Source organism: Plectropomus leopardus, chromosome 17 (genome assembly GCF_026936395.1).
Source record: "Plectropomus leopardus strain MGB_pleo_1.0 chromosome 17, ASM2693639v1, whole genome shotgun sequence".
NCBI lineage: Eukaryota > Metazoa > Chordata > Actinopteri > Perciformes > Serranidae > Plectropomus > Plectropomus leopardus.
The window spans coordinates 31316599-31329855 of record NC_142192.1 but is presented as its reverse complement, the minus strand read 5'-3'; the positions used below and the strand labels follow the sequence as shown (position 1 = coordinate 31329855).

The 13257-nt window shown below is 36.9% G+C and overlaps 1 pseudogene across 1 annotated transcript; it reads right to left on the bottom strand.

Moving 5' to 3' along the window:
- Positions 1 to 166: 166 nt before the first annotated feature.
- On the bottom strand, positions 167 to 13153 carry LOC121957486 (uncharacterized; annotated as a pseudogene). The gene is made up of 14 exons (XR_015779373.1): positions 12143 to 13153; positions 10198 to 10467; positions 9481 to 9759; positions 8792 to 9094; positions 8539 to 8640; positions 6249 to 6271; positions 5910 to 5912; positions 5224 to 5329; positions 4457 to 4726; positions 4048 to 4325; positions 2474 to 2776; positions 2078 to 2179; positions 1711 to 1728; positions 167 to 931 (listed from the first exon to the last, which is right to left on the bottom strand). The product of XR_015779373.1 is annotated as an uncharacterized LOC121957486 (transcript).
- Between the last annotated feature and the right edge of the window lie 104 nt (positions 13154 to 13257).

The window sequence follows — 13257 nt, the reverse complement described above, 5'->3', positions numbered from 1 at the left end:
AAGTTTTTTTTAATGCACATTTATGATGCAAAATAGAATTCAAAATTTGAGCCACAGTAACAGTATTTTATGTTCAAGCGTAAAACTGTTCAAGAGTTTCCATTTAAACACCTGATAATGGCTGTGCAAGAACAAAATTATAAATAATGCAAAAGTCCCAAATGAGTTGTTTCTAATAAACAGGGTTTTATTTTGTTAGTTTTTCTATAATTGGTTACATTTTTTATTCCATATCAAACTACAAACTTAATTAGGCCTTTAAAAAAACAAATTTCAACCTTCAACCATTTTTTGCCCACTTTTGTGTTGGAATCACTTGTTTTGTTTTTGTACATGGATCGGTGTATTTTGCTCTTGTAACCACTAGATGGCGTCAAAGGTGTCCATGAGGGAGGGCAACAGATCTGGGTTAACCCTTTGAAACCTGAGAAAATTGGCCTGATTTCCTTCAAATATGGCGTGAGGAAAATAATAAATGAAAGAAGACATAATCCCAAAATTAGCACATAACTAGTAAAGAGTTACATGAAAATTACCTGAAAAATATAATTCTTTTGTAACATAATATTAAACATTTTTTACTTTGATAACTATACATATACTTTTTGTTTATACTCTTCTTGTTTTTTTGCTTTGTTTTGAATCTACACTGAAAACTTCTTTTCTCACTCATCTTGTCACTACATGCATGAAGTAATCAGAGCTCAAAGGGAACATCAGTCCAGTCTGATGAAACATAATCCTGATGAAGCAGACAAGCAGAGTTTGTAAATTGCAAACTTCTAATATGAAGGCGTGTAAGCTTATGATTTCAGGTGCTGTTTGATGCTTTGCTGTTCCATTTTGGAAGCGATCCACTGCGTGCAGAACGTGTCTTTGCATCAGGTCTTTGAATTGAGTTTCTGAGAGAGCTCAGACATGTTATCAGGAGCTGTAAGAAAAAAAACACAGTTGTTCCACTTATCCTTCACTGAAGTGTCGTCAACAGCAGATATTACCTGCTGCAGAGGCTGATTGTTCAGAATGAAGGATGATCTGGTTGCCAGAAAACCATGTTAGTATTGTACGTTACTGCAAACCGCAGACACGTTACATCTGTAAGTTTCACACATTTCATGGAGCTCAGGTGACATGAGCTGAGCACGACGCTTTTTTTTCCAAACATTTCTAAATATTTGCATTTGTTAACATCTGGACCTTGCAACATGCTTGTTGTTGCCCAAACTTTACCATCCGCTTTTGTTGCCTAAACCTAACCATGTGTTTTTGTTGACATCCTGATGTTTGTAGGGCATCCCTGAACGTCAACAGCAGACACAGGAGGATACCTGGCGCGTAATATGAAAACGTTAAAGTCCAACAACAAATTGGCGATATGTAACTCGGGATGAGAACGTGTTGGGATGATGGAGGGCGTGACTCCAGGGACATTTCCAGCCATATTTAGTGACCTAACAGGAAATTTTAAGCCAAAAAATGATCTTTTCATAACCCTGGATTTTGTGCCTCATTCTAACCATCCATGAACTACAACGCTGTAACAACATGAAATTAAAAAATGAAACGCTAAGTTTCAACATATGCACTATATATGAAACGTACAAATGTCCCATATTTGTGATGTTCAGAAATGTACAATGCTGACATTTATTCTGGCGACTGGGTTGATGTCAGACAGATTAAAAAAGATTAAAAACAAATTATACTCACGACATGGCGGGCATTCAGCTGAAGAGAAGAAGAGATGAGAAAGAAATTTTAATTCTCAGAGTCGTAAATTGAAAAGAATTTAACTATTCTAGAAATTCTAGATCTACTAGAATTTAATTTACTCATTTTCCTACTCAATTGAATTTTTTTTTTTTTACCCTTCTTTACCTATCAAATTATTCATCATCATGCTGCAGTCTTTCTGTTGGTTGCCTCATTATAGTAACTGAGGTTTATTTCACCTCTTTAACTTAAAGTAAAAAAAACCCTAAGCACTCCAAATATTAAAAATAATATTTTTAAGTCTGGTCTCTTTGTTAGGTGAAAATCTATTGTTTTTTTTTATTTTTCCATGTATCTCTCTTACCCGTCTTCTTTTTATAAACAGTGACTCCAGTGACGACCATGAGGACAACAGCAAGAACAGACACCGCAGCAGTGATGGCAGTGTTTCTGTCAGAGGACTTCTCTATTTTACAAAGAACAACAATATGCATAAAATGCATTAAAGATGAGCTTTTTTCGTTTTTAATAAAATGAATAAATGAATTCACAAACTGCAAAGGGAGGATCCCCAACAAAAGTACAGGCTACACACTGAAAGTTATCATATCGTAGAAACACCCCTGAAACATCGAAAGGATCAAGACAAGCAGTTACTTTTTCTTATAAACTGATAAATGATTAATGTGTGTTTATTAACTGACCCCTGATCCCCTAAAAGCATCTGTCTCACACACGTCACTTCTGATCTCAGTCTTACCCCAGTTGGTCCTGATCGCTGCTTTGTCCAGTTTGGTGACGATGTCCTCCTCCAAACCAGAGAGATGAAACACACAGTCGTACCTCCTCCAGTCTTCAGGTGCGACTGACGAAACATCCAGATCAACGCTCATCTGGAAGGATCCATCGTGGTTGAGGAGGATCTCTCCGAGGTCCACGTCCTCGTGAATCTCCTCTCAGTCTTTCCTCCAGAACATGACGGCTCTCTCGGGGTAGAAACCTGTAGCGTGGCAGCTGACTGGAGAGGACGGAGACTTCTGGAGGAGAGACACTGAGGGACGCTCTGCAGAGAGAGATAAAGTGAAGACGTTGGAGGGAAAGGAAGCGAGAAAGAGAAAGAGAAAGAGGATCCAGAAAGATGAGAAACAGCAAACATAAAAGGAAAGACATTGGGGGAAAAGAAATAGAAAAAAAATGAAACTGGTAGAATTCAGGACAAAAAATGATCAACTGATTCTGTTACAGATCCCAGAATCAGAACCACAATGAATCAGAACAATGAAGAAAATACATAAACTGCACCCAGAAGAAGAAGCAGTGAAGACACAGAGTGCTCATTTTGTCATCAGATTGCATCTATTCAAAATTCTTAACAAAATGTTCAATAAATCACATTTTCCTGAGTGTAAGTCTCTTTTTCAGTCCATATTTTAACTGCACAAAACAGTCCAAAAAATCCAACTGTTCCACCACATCACACATTTATTGTGTACTCACTGTGTTCTACTTCAAGAAACATCCTAATACTCATTATTACCCTCGTATCAGTGAATCGATAATAATAAAGTGCAAATAACATAAATACTCCACTGTGTTGAACATATGCAGCATCTGATCTGCAATTATTCTGGAGTTACACACTTTGCAAAAACATCACTCAGAAGAAAATAAAACATTTTTAATGTAAGACTCATTAGGCCATAACTTAACTTCACATATACTGTACCTTTAAAATGTATGCATCACAATATATTAACACTTACAACATAGCTCTTTATCTATAAACTGTTTTGTACCATAAGGGAATTATTTATATACCATTTCCTTTAAAAAATCATCTACTGCATGTCAGAGCCAAACTGAAACAATATACAGTATATAAAATAATTAAACCAAAATCGAGTCACTTGCCCGCACGACCATGCAGGTAACAGACATCCATTGGGAAGGTAAAATATTCTAAATATAGCTTAGGCTACACTTAAACTGATATTGTTATTATTATTTTTTAGGTGTTTTAAAGCTGATTAACAAAGGCAGAGTTTGCTCAGTGTCGTTTGATTATATGTACATGATGCAGTAGTTTTCTGTACCCAGAGTTATTGTTATTGATTCTGATTGGGTCTTTATCATAGACTGTATAAATAATGTAGGTTTATAGCAACTTTCTCCACCTGCTGTGGAGGAGTCAGACATACAGTACTTCTGTCAATAAATGGATTCTCCTACACTGCTTGTATAGTATACAGTCTCAGCTTTGGTGGAAATCTACTCTGAGCAGGCAGTTGGACCACTGTTGTGTCTATAAAACTGCATCAGGTCATTTGATCTTACCCGTCCTGAGCAGAGAGCTCTTTCCATAGGCCAAAAACTTCTCTATCCAATCAGGGCAAATCTTAGAGATGTCATTCTTATAGTGTTGTAATCTGGCTTTGTCAGCATCCCATCTCAGTTTGGTCACGACTGCCTGTGGTTTCGGAGCAATCCATGTCCACGTCTTCGATCCAATGCTATGAAGTCTTCTCCATTGTAACCAAACTGCATAAAACCATTAACTTCTCCAGTCTCATCGTCCCACTCACAGCCCCTCATCCTCTGTAAAATGTGGACACCTGAGAGACAGAAACAGAGACTTAATAAACGACGATGGAGAGGAAATGGAAAAGTGAAATCAAATAGCAACAAATCAGGATGCTGATGAAGATTTTAGTGGTGAAATGTGAAATATACATTAATACTGTACCTCCAGATTGGTTAAAGCGCTGCTTTAAAGTAGATAGTGTGGCTCTGAAGAAGTGTGGCTGAACCGCAGTACACTCCTCAACGTACCGCTCCATCTGCTCAGGAAAGTATTCTAATAATGTTTTAATCCAGCCCAGTTTGGGATTTACTGTCACCTTTTTAGTGTCACAGGAACCCAACAGAAGTCCGTCAAACATTGCAGCACCCATAAACTCTGGGATGTTTGGGACTCCCATAGATGCAGTTACAATATACTCAAGCGAGTGTCTCACTGCAAGAAAGACAAGGTTAATACATTCATTTTACACATTACTTACAAACACATCATCATCATCATCATCATGAGTACGGTGACCAAAAAAAAAGTTAAACTAAACTACAAGGGCCGTATTCTCAAAAATCACAAGAGCACCTAATTTGAAAAAACAAAACAAAACAAAACGAGCATGGAGTCCTAGCCTCGGAGAGATTTCGGAAAAAACTCAGAGTTGAAGGGACAGAAACTTTAACCTTAGCGAGGTGAGGTTGACCCTGTTGCCCCAGCTGCTATGATACTTCATTTTATAATACATCATAGGAACTGTAACTGTACGTGGTAATTCCTCAATTGTGACTGAAAGAGTTAATTTGTAGAAAATGTCACAACTCTCAGACTTTTCTTAGACAGTCGTCACAGGAGCAGCTCTCTGTACCGGGAAGCTTTGTGACACGATCTCAGGTGTGTCACAGCGCTGAGTGACAAGTGAAGCATTTACAAAGTGATCTTACCTGGAGATGAAACGTGACAGAAGAAAAGCAACATAAGTATCTTTTTCATCTTGTTTTGATAAAAACGTGTGAGTAAAGGTCCAAATTGGCTCAGCTCTTTGGTTTTCTGTGCAGCGCTTTTTCCTCGCGGAGACTGGTGGGCGTGGCTCTGAGTTGACGAAGTAGAAGTCGGTTCAAGATTCACGGCAACGACTGCAGCTATATTATCCACAGATGAGCAATTTGATTCACAGCCAGCGGTAATAAATAGACATCAAACGAAACAAATAAACACAATAATAAATACCAAATGCAAATTACAATTATAGTGCCATTTACAAGGCTGATAGCAGGAATAAACAACTCTAATCTTCCACTTGGTTTCTTTTATTTGTGTGTTTAGTTTAATTTTGTTTATACATGTGCGAAATAAAGATTCATTCATTCATTCATTGTTGTTATTTCCCACTTCGCTGAGCTGTAGTTTGAGTTAAATACAATCATGCCACAGCTTTATTAAAAACAAACAAGGCACATATTTTTCATAGCATCTTAAAGCTTCTAAAACAAGTCTGCTGGAGCTCCAAAAATCACCCAGCGTGGCCACTTTTAGCTCGGGTCGCTCAGATTATCTGCAGTGGCTGACTCAGCTGATAGGCAACTCCATGTGAATGCCATGGCCCGCTCAGTAATCCAACAACCATCACTGTCTCTCATTTAACATTCCTAGAAACTTAGTCAGGAGAGTTCAGGTAACCCTTTGAAACATGCATCAACATCACTTTTCTTTTGCTGCCTTCAGACACCTTTCACATGCATCCAAACCTTTGAACTTTGAGCAAATTGGTTTAAATTCTTTTGAAAACATGCAAAAAAGGACAATGAGCAACTTGCCTACAAATTTTTCTCAAATTGCAAACAACACCTCAATTTAGAAAATTATTTTTTTATGTAGCGAAAAATGTCAAGAAAAAAATATTTATAATTATATTAATAATATCCTATCAATATTAACATATTTAAAATTCTTATTACTTTTAAAGCACATTTTCAGGTATTGGCCTTGGTTCTTTTGTGTGTGCTTTTAGTTTACTTCCCTTTTTTTTCTTTTTTTTGGTACTTTTTAATTTCTTACAAATTATGGTGTCATTTCTTTACAAATTGCTCATCTCCTTGTTTTTAATTGCCATGTTTTTAAAAGTTACAATTAGGTGTTTTTGGGTGATGTTCCTTTATATCAAACCTGAGCAAATTTGATTTCTTTTAAAAGCATGAGAAGACAATGAGCAAAATAAAAACAAAACAAAATAAAAAAAATTAGAAGAGCAAAAACAAGAAAATGACTATACCAAAGGATGAAAAATATGTCTACTTTTGTTTATATAACATAATTTAAAAATATAAGTAGAATTATTATCAATAAAGTTTTCTGGACATTTTTCCTATTTTTATTAATTTAATTTCCCTGCAACCTTTAACTAACTAACGCAGAAAATAAAAGCTTATCCAAGTTTCAATGGGTTAATGCAGCATGATGATAGAGAGAGAAATAGATTACCATGATGACTTGACGAGAATATGAAGTGATCCAGATTTATTCGTCTGTTAACGCTGTGCTGTGCTTCTGATTATAATAAGAACCATATATCCACACCTATGCTCAAAATGACTTTCCCCCTCCACCATTAACTTTAAATGCCTGATTCATATCACCTGTGGCCAATGCTACCTCATAGACTATACATACACTACCATACAGTGGTCACCATTGTGCTTGGACAAGGGTGGATGGCAGGAGACAACCTTCAGTTAGCAGCTTCAGCCCAGTATTAAATGGATAGTTCACCAAAAAATGAAAATTCAGTCATTATCTACTCATCCTCATGCTGATTGAAAGCCTTATAAGGTTTATAGTCCACAAAACACTGCCTGAATTTCACGGGGAAAATGTGTTGTACTCATCTACCAAACAACTGAAGCCAATGGTGACGAGGATTTAAAAAACAACACATAATAAGATCACAAAATGTCTCCGTACTGCTCTTCCGAAGAAATCGAAGTGTCCTGAAGCCCCAACATGCCAAGTTGTTTTGACAAATGTCACTGGTGCAATGTTTTCAGTCTTATTGTGGCTTGAACTAGTAGTGTGGGAACTGTGTTCACATATGCATGCTCATATACAGGTTTTCATTTTGTTTTGTTTTTTTTCATTGTTTTTTCCTTACAGACACTTTTCTTGGTTGAAGCATCCAGGAAATGTACACACTCAAACCCCCATTTTAACACCGCTTTTGAAAGGTGGTTGTTTAACAGAGAAAACACTGAGAATGTACTTTTACATCAGACAAAGGGTGGCTCTCGCTAGGAGCTACAGGCCACAACAAAGCTGAAAACATGGCACCAGAGATGTTTTTCAAAACAACTTGGCATGTCGGGGCTTCAGGACACTTGGGTTACTTTGGACCAGCAATATGGAGACAATTTGTCATTTTATCTTTTTTCAACGTTTGAATCCTGGTCACAATTTGCTTCAATTGTTTAGGAGCAATACCTCTACCTTGTGAAACTCCAGCAGTTTTTTGTGGAGTACAAAACTTCACCCAACTTTCCATAAGCTTGAGGTTGAGTAGAGTGACTGAATCTTCATTTTGATTTTCCCTTTAAATAATGTTGTGATCTTTCATCATGTGCTACAGGTAGTGGCAGAATCATAAATCTATTGAGCCCTCTGTCATTCACTAACCATGACCTAACGCATCTTTAAGAAGTTCCTCTGCAAAATCCCAATGCAACATGTGTATTTGTTCTGAGTCAATCAGGTGTCTGGATTCAGTTTCTCACAGACTTCATTGCTGTTGTGAGGAGCTGTAAGGTCAGAAACAAAGTGTTAGTGTAAAATTGCCCAAGTCCACTCCTCCTGCACTGTACTTTTCTAAACAGTAAATAAAGGACACCATTTTATAATAGTTCATCTGCTCAATAATTTAAAAACCTCTTTTAATGAATGGTACAAAAATGTGTCAGATCAGTTGAAAACGTTAAAAGTAAGTTTTACTTATGAGATGGAGGAATTTGGGCTGAAATCAGAAAGAGACACATATTTTTCAGTTACTGTTGTAAATGGGAGAAAATCTTTATCTACTTTTCCTTACAATTTTCTCACAGGCTCTGAGCCTTAACGCGTTTACTGGTGGGTGCTTTAAATTTTGGGTGCAGGAAACTAAAGATTGTTTGAATTCAATTCAAATGCACCCAGGAAAAAAAAGCATCAACTCAACACTAAAACAAAGTAGTAAAGTCAGTTCAGCAGATGATTGTTCCACTTGTGTCTCTCACCTTTCTTTCTCTTGTAAAGGATGAATCCAGTGGTAGTGATGAACACAAGAGCAAGAGCAACCATGGCAGCATACAGGTAGATGTTCATGTTAGCGGGTTTCTCTGTTGAAAAAAACAAACAAGAATTACTGCCTTGCAGTTGTAAGCCTCTGCGAAAAAGGTGACTTACCAGCTTAATTGGTGACAAAAGGTAAAATATCCAACAAACTACAGACATGCAGATACATTCAGCACCCTCTGATCTCAGTCTTACCCCAGTTAGTCCTGATTGCTGCTTTGTCCAGTTTGGTGATGATGTCGTCCTTCACACCAGAGAGATGAAACACACACTCGTACCTGCTCCAGTCTTCAGGTGTGACTGATGAAAGGTCCAGATCAGCGCTCATCTGGAAGGATCCATCGTGGTTGGGGAGGATCTCTCCGAGGTCCACGTCCTCATGAATCTCTTCTCCATCTTTCCTCCAGAACATGACGGCTCTGTTGGGGTAGAAACCTGTCGCGTGGCAGCTGATTGGAGAGGACGGAGACCTCTGGAGGAGAGACACTGAGGGGAGGTCTGGAAAAAAAGGAGGGTAGGGAAAGGGTTATTGCTGCATGAAGACTGAAAACCTCTGGGAAACCAAATAACAGATAACTTTCTTAATATGTTATTTGCAGTCTTACATGCAGAATAAAAAGCAGGTTAGGTATCTGATGATACTGATTTAACAAGCCAAATTGAAATCCCTGAACGCTCCTTTCAATAGGTTGCATTCAGAAACACTCACTCTGAGCACACTGGTACAAACTGCACAGCAGTTAACATAATTTAACGAAGCAGCAAACAGTCTAAAAGAAAGAAGTGTCACATTGGCTGGAGTAATAATACAATGGAAACTAAGTCTGAGCAGGCTGCTCGAACATTGTTGTGTCCTTGAGACTACATCAGGCATGTGATCCTACCTGTTCTCAGCAGAGAGCTCTTGCCAAAGGCCAAATACATCTTCAGGTACTCTGGAAAAATCTGAGTGATGTAATGCGTATTGTGTTTTATTCTAGCTTCCTCAGCGTCCCATCTCAGTTTGGTGATGACAGCCTGTTGTTTCGGGGTGATCCATGTCAAAGTCTTCATGTCCAAAGATATGAAGTCTTCTCCATCATAACCATACTGCAGAAAACCATTAACCTCCCCAGTCTCATCATCCCACTCACAGCCAATTGTTCTCTGTAAAATGCTGATACCTGCGAGACAGAAACAGAGAATAACATTAACAGTTATGATCTGGATAAGGCTGGTCTCTCGTGGAACCCCTCCCTGAGGCTCTTTTTACAAACCAATAAAGAAAACTTAATAATATCCCATTGATTTTCTATGTACTGCTTTCATCTATAGCGTTCTCATTTATTTCTGTATTTACCAAGTCTTGAAGAGCCAGGAGGAGTATCTCCTCTCTGAAATTGCATCCCCTGCTTCTCAGGGGATGCATAAAAGTAATCAATTAAGTTTCATTTTCAATAACGATAACAGCACTAACAACTGACATGAAAATCTATATAGGTACATACAGGTTTGTTTGTATAGTATACAGGATTTACCCCAGTATAGAGTAGTAGACTTTTACCAGAATGCAGAAGATTTCAGCAGTAAAATGTGAAATATAACATAAATGAATAATGTACCTTCGCTTTGGTTGAAGCGTTGTTTGAAATGATCAAGCCTGGATTTGAAAAAGCTCGGCTGATGATCGAAACACTCTTGATTGTACCACTGCAACTGCTGAGGATTATTTTTCAGCAGTTGTCTCATCCAGTTCTGCTTTAGTTGTAGTTTCATGGTTTTGGTGTCACAGGAGCCTATCATCATTTCATCAACAAATGCAACACCCATAACTTTGGGGAAGTTTGGGACTCCAGAGGATCCAGCTACGAAAAACTTCAGGGAGTGTTTCACTGCAAGACAAACAAGGTTCATACAGTCAGTATAAATATTAACATGTATTTATTATCACACTCAGCTGGCAGTAGTGGACAAAGTACACAACTCAAAGTCAAAGTACAGATACTCCTGGTAGGTTACTACACCAGTAAAAGTGAAAGTTGCAGTCAATCTATCACTTGAGTTTAAGTACTGAAGTATTTGCTTTAAAAATACTTAAGTAATCAAAAAGCTTAGAATGGAGGCAAACCTGCAATATGAGAAATCATCAGCACTACAGCATCAGACTCAAGTGATGTAAGTAACGTGAGGACTGCAGGGACTGGGAGGCTACTAATTTTAAGTTACATAAACTACTGGTAAAATAAAGGTGAACAAAATACTGTCATGTTTAAAAAAGTATAACGTTAAAAAGTACTGTTATAGTAACATTAAATAAAATATTGCTGTAAAAAAATAAATCAAAGCGAAACCCATGGTGCTTTTTTTTTGAAGGACCCAGCACATCTTGGGTCGGAAGTGTTGATGTTTTTTGCCATACTTGCATTATTATCTGCACAATAATACACCACGCAGCCTCTGTGTGAAAGAATGTGCTTAGTGCTGCTTAGTGATGATCCACAGCAGTTCACCCAAACCACCTCAGGTGAACTTAAAATACCAGGTAAAGTTCAGGTGGACAGGTCATAGCAGCAGAAATAAGATGATACTTTAGACATAATCACATAAAAGATAAGTGAGTAGCTACTTGCCCTCTCCTATATATGTACTTAAAAAAAAACAACAACAGAAAATTAGTATTACATTGTGATTTTTACTGGAAATTACATCAAACATAGCCAACAGGTGTGTTACTACCAGAAGCTCCAAGCAGTGTGTCAGGCTGAATAGTGTGTCCTTTTAAAAAAATAATTAAAAAAAAATTCCAGATGACCTTTGTTTTACTAAATTTCTCTGTCCACACAAAAACACAGAAAACATCCCCAAACGCTCAACATATTTATATTATATATTTTTGAGTTAAAAAATGACTATATATTGCAAAATCAAGCTTTAAAGAAAAACATTAATATTTTTTTTTTTTACTTTCAGTCCTAATAATAAATATCAAGTATTAACTAATTTCCAGAAATTAAACCTTTTAAATGCCAGGTTTTTGTCATTATACCACTGTGTTTTTAGATAAACAAAACAAACAAACAAAAACCCCACAAAAAAATGAATTATTTTCAATATACTACATGCAAAGTAGTTTTTTTTATCACAGTGTGGGACATGTCAATAATTAGCAGCAACACTGATTTCTATAAATTATTATTTGTTATTTATTTATTTGTTATAAGCCAAATATGTTTTTTTACAAAAGACACAAAACAAAAGGGAAGAGTAAATCATGCCTAGCTACAAGTTTACAGATGGACAAAAGCCAAAAAATGGTGCCTAACATTTCACCAGAATGCGGGAAATTGTGTGCTCGAGAAATCCTCAGACTCCCGACTTATGTATTCCCCTCGGCTCTCACATAAGATACACACATTATCACACTCATCGTCAATATTTTGTTTTTACTATCATTAATTTTGGTGGATGAAGCTGAAGTGAAAGTGAAACTACATGACCGGGGTGTCCTGGAGCTACGCAGGAATTAAATACATAGAACAGCGTGAACAGTCATATCAGTGATCTTACCTGAAGATGAGACCTGACAGAAGAGAAGCAACAGAAGTAGCTGTTCCATCGTGTTTTAACTAAAATAATAATAGCAATAACAAAAGAGTCGGTACAGGACGGCTGCTCACCCTGTTGTTGACTTTGTTGTGTGGAGGGAGGCGTGTCTGTCTCTGCTCTGACTCACCTAGGGACTGAACGAAATTTATGGCTGCGGGGATGAGGTGGATTTTATCTATCTAACCATTTATCGATCTATAACCTCTGCAGAACTGAGATCAACAAACCTGTTATCATAACAGTGGATCCAAGACCTAATTACAAAGAAAGTCTAAATAGGAAGTGCAAAGTGAGAAGTGACTTGCCACGAAACTAAAATACAAAAGTACAAATCTGAATAAAAATCCTCATAATTGGACCGTATGAGGATCACAGCAAGAAATATTGACCATCCTCACAATGTTTTTTTCTCTGAATAAGCAAGGCAGAATAAATACTTTTATATATGTGCTTGCCCATACTACATTACCATAACATATGAATTAATAAATCATAGAGTAATATATATAGATTAGTAGATTTTTTTACATTAAAAGTCATTTTATTTTAAAGTTTTTTTCAGTTAGGCTGATCATCTGTGATTACAAGAACTTAACATTGTAAATGTGTCCAAGCACATTATTAGCAACAAGAATCAAGTGAAGATGACGGTGGTGGATGGTGGTTTTGAGGCTTGAAGACTGCATAAGCAGTCTTTTTAAGGTAAAGGATTGAGTTACTGTTTTAAACCAGATATCCATCCAATCTAAAACATAGATCATGAGTCATCACCTATGTTCATCCTTATTTGATATATATATATATATATGCTAATCATCACCAAAGACAACAAATCACATGACTGATTGACATAAATTTGATATCTGAAGACCCAAGAAGTCCCACAGTAACAACTGTTCTTTTCTCTTTCTTGTTTTATGTCTTTGGACTCTGCTAGCTTATGTATACTCTTCTAATCTTTACTGAATAGCTGTAATGAGAAACTTGCTTTTGTATTATATACAGTATGTTTGGTCCAAACATACAGTATATGTTTGTAAATTTTTCAGCCAGTATTGTGATAAAATCTTGGTTCC